Below are 4,669 nucleotides of genomic sequence, written 5' to 3' on the forward strand. Positions count from 1 at the left end.
TTTTGTATCATACACATAGCGTTTTAAGGCAGACTTTTAATTTGAAGGTAAAATCTGAAAACCGGAAGTCTCAATGCTGCTGCCCTGACTCTGTTGAGCATCTGTGGCGAAACGTAGTTTTCCATGGGTTGTGGTACATATAGTTTTCTAAACTGTGCTAGTTGCGTTCATCTTTTGATATGAGTCCAAACCAGGACACATATAATAATTTAACGAATACTAAGCAATATTTATTATCTTATTGTGTCATGTAACTATGCCTATTACAGTCAGATTTGGATAAATTCGTTGTTTATTTGGCTTAAAATTTACTACAAGTACCATGATGCGTTTTGGTTTTGCACAAATCAACCTAATTTATTAATTAATTAATTTACCTGAATATGTTTTACATTTATACACTTCTAGAACAGAGTATGTGCAATACAAGTGTGTGCTAACGAATCTCTAACGTTGCTGTGTCAAAAGATAAACGGTACATGCATGAGGAGACAGCAACATATAAGGAGTCATTATATGTTGGCAACATTAGCTAGTATTAGCCACTAGCTAGCTACATTGTAAGTCTTCCCAAATTCGAGAAACATTCTGTTGTAATCAATGTCAATATGTATTTTATTTGGCTTTACTGCTATTAGCCCATACAAACGCATTGAAAACTAGATTCACCACATGGAACAACAGCTAGTCCCCCCCAGAAATATCTAACGTAAGTTATTCTTTCCATAATAGTTTGTTTTGTGAGAAGACCGATTTTCGGGATGTCTCATGGCCTGACAAAAACCGCTTTACCGCTGTCAACTTTCACCGCAGATGCGACATAGGTGGAGGATAACAGATCTCTACTTTAAATGGACGGATTTTGATGTGGATTTTGCATTATGCTAATTCGATTTTCACAGGGACGGGGACATCGAGGTGCATGTACACTAGATAGTGGTAAATTGGCGAGTGATGTTTAGGCCGCCCATTGTAATTCGTTTGCGGGCGTGCTGGCAGCATATGGCAGCCTTCTCGATTGTGAGTCAAGAATTCAGCATAGCAAGTTTGTTTGAAGGTTTTGTTATTAAATGGGTACATAGTTCAATAGTAATATCCTCTAAAACGCTCTGGTGACAAAAACACTTTGCTGCCCTGTTTCCAATTGTCCACATGGCTGGGATAACCTATTCATTTAAAAAAAATATATTTCGAAAATGTTTAAAAATATATATATGTATTATTAGCTAACTAGCTACAGTGTACACTGTAAAAAAAACTCCAAATGCATTCGTAGGTAGGCAGCTAACGCCATGGAGAAGGGTAAAAGGATAGCAGCCCCAACTGTCAAGGTGAGAGAATAGGCTATTCTGGATAGAGCAGGTACTTTTGTGTAGTTCCTTTCTCTAGAAGTGAGGATGGAGATAATAGTAACAATATTCAGTGCGGTGTAATTTGACTATAATAAAGTCTGTTTCTTGTGAGTTTGTCTGTCCTCAGATAAAGAGAGTTACAGCATGAAAGCCTGTCTACATATGAAGAGGTCCCAATGAAGAGCAGTGGTTCTCAGTCCTGGTCCTGGGGTCTCAAAGGGGTGCACATTTTTGTGCACACACAGATTCCTGTTGTACACTGTCTCTTTAACTACCTTATTTTCTCAATAAGTCTCTCTTCTTCACTTCATCCCTCTCTCCTCTTCTGCCTAAATCCTCTAGGTTATATCAGCTGTGTCAGTGAACCCCTCCTGCATCTGAACTGGCTACATATAGGGCACAGCATGATCAGTGGTGAGAGGTCACTTGGTCAGGTCAACAGGAAGTATTATTAAAAAGATGCAGTAGTCCCAGAGTTAATGATCCAAGGTCAGTTTTGCATTTCACCTCATGATTATTATGATGACTAACAATGTAATAATAAAAAATAAAACCAGGCTTAAACATGCTATCTCTCTCCATCTGTCTCTTGTCTGCAGATATGTTTTGATGTGAAAGAGGATGCCAACCCCCAGTCCCATCATCGCCCTCACCCGCTTTTAAGATAACCTTCGGGCCGATGAAACACTATTATGTAATTGTGATAAACTGAGAGAATATTTGGGTAGCACTGTGATTCAGTAATCATATGCTGCCTTCCCTGCTCCTGTGTTCTTACCTCTTTCCCTTTCTGTCTTTTACACCTCTCTCGCCACCGCCTCTTTCTTCCTCTGTTTTTATAATGCACAACAGATGTGCAGTGAAGTACAGATTGAACTTGTATTTATAATATTACAATTATAATATTTATAACACTTGGATAATAAACTTTCAATAATGCGTTTCACATTCTCTACTGGTTGAAATGAAGTCTCATTTGATGAAATACTACACCTATCCTGTGTTTATCAGATCAATACAGATGAAGGGCATTAGATATTGAGATGAATCAAGGACCAAGATTTCAACACTGTTGAAGTGTATAATTGTAATCATTCAAAGACTGGAATTTGATATTCCTGGTATTGGATATGACAAAAATAATCAGACATTCATACCTAAACTGCACCTTTATTTGCCAAGGTAGAGTACATTTTCAGTGAATATATTAAATGTACAGGCTACGATGTGGGATCTCATGCATGGTAATAACTACATGTATACGACTTGCATCCTTGGCACAAAGTTATATTATATTCTACTCAATCCATAGGCTTCATTAATGTCATTCAGACTGTTTTGAAGTTGACACAACTGGCTATGATAGCTGAGAGTCATGGCTAGGTTCTGAACTAATATGTATACCAAACATTTGTGTCCATACACAGATCGGCTAGATAGCTAGCGACACATCCATAGGCATACAGGTATTTTTATACTCCACTACTCCACTGCACAATAAGCAAGAACATAGCGATCTACATTATCTCATCTATCTGCAAGCTTACAAAATTGTACATTCAATTTGCAGTAAATGCTTTAGCTAGCTAGATTATTACATCCATTGTTTCACAAGATGACACCCTGGTTTGCTGGTTGTTTCAGGAGTCCCTAAAACATTAAAGAACCAGAATTACAATTTCAGACTCATGTCAATACACCCATAAAGCTATTCAGCTAGCTTTCTAAATCGCGATTTTTGTAAATTAACTTAATGATTATAAATATGTATACTCGTTTGTCTCTACATTAACTAACATATTCCTGTCAACCTTACATTTTTACATGATTTGTTGTGACGTTAAAATCACTGACGTTTGTTTCCATCCCAGTATTTCTGTCAGCCATCTTCCCTGAAGAAAGTCTCCATCATTGGGTCGCACAGCGTCAAATTCTTCTGGGAACCACTCTGATTGGTCATCGCCCAGCGGCCACCGCTGGTGATTTGCATAAAGTTGGGAAAATGTAAACTTTTTCACCCACTCCCACGCAACTTTCGCACCTCCCAAAGGTCCCCCGCCCTCTTCACAGCTTTGCTTTCATTGAAATGAATGGTAAGCGGTGTACCACCGCACAGCAACCTATGCTAGTGTATCATGAGGGGTGAATTTGTCAAATTGATTGGTAGCGGGGGCGCTAGATCGCGCAGAAGACCACAGTGGTCAAGTGAATACTTTTTTCCATGTCACTTGCAGTGCGGCTGGTTAGTACTTGCAGTGCTACTGACAAGATACTCTGAAAATATTGAAGAATATTTAGGACCATCAGTTCTCTATGAAAGAACCAGTACTGGTGAAAACTAAAGACAGCAAAGTGCGCACTTGCACTTATAAACAATTCATATTTTAGAAGGGTGGTGCTGGGTGTTGGCGAGCTAAATTTACGGTGCTAAAGTGCTACTGTAGCTACCTGGCTGTTGCTACTTAGTTGGCAGCTGTGGCCTTGTAGTTTAAGCTAGCTAACTGAGTAGCAAAAGTTCGCAAGTCCAGTAGCTATCTTGGTTGCACAAATGGTGAGTACTGTTTATACCATTTTAATATAGAAAACCAACTCAACAACAGGCTTCCATCTATGCCGGTCTCGCATGCATTTGTCGTTGATTTGTTTTAGCTAGCTAACTTTAGCTGGCTTACACATCAGGTTATCGTTAACTATAGACAACAGGTAGCTAACTAACGTTCGCTAATTTAGTTTATAAAAATTCTAACCAATTCGTGTAACATCATTTACGTAGCTTGCTTGTTTGCTAGGTAAGATATGGCCTAAATGCTAGCTAGGTAACGTTACATAGCTAAGATTATTTTTGTGTTCAGTGGTTGCTTGACAACCGAAATTAAAGAGACAGCGGGCCATTTCTGGCGAGCTGGGTAGTAAGATAGCTATCATACTTTGCCAGCAATATGATCAGATGATATTACAACAGCATAACTAGATACATTTAGGGAAATATGACCAAAGTTAAACTGTCTGTAGTTAATCCTAGACTTGTTGAGGCTGTTTTGTCGAGTCCAAAATACTGCTACTAGCCAACTTTACCTACCTAGCTAAATGTTTACAATTCATGACATAGCTTACTAACGTAAACAACATCACTATTTAACTATTTCATTGACGTTACTATTTTACTATTTACTAGCTAGGTAACATTATATTCTCACCCAGAAGTTCTTAAATGGCGAGAATGTAAATGTTATACTGTCTGCAAGTACATTTGAGCTGTATTATTAGACATTGTTTAATTTTGTCACTTTCACAGTGAGCCTGCATTATAAATGGAG

The sequence above is a fragment of the Oncorhynchus masou genome, chromosome 3, assembly GCF_036934945.1.
Source record: "Oncorhynchus masou masou isolate Uvic2021 chromosome 3, UVic_Omas_1.1, whole genome shotgun sequence".
NCBI lineage: Eukaryota > Metazoa > Chordata > Actinopteri > Salmoniformes > Salmonidae > Oncorhynchus > Oncorhynchus masou.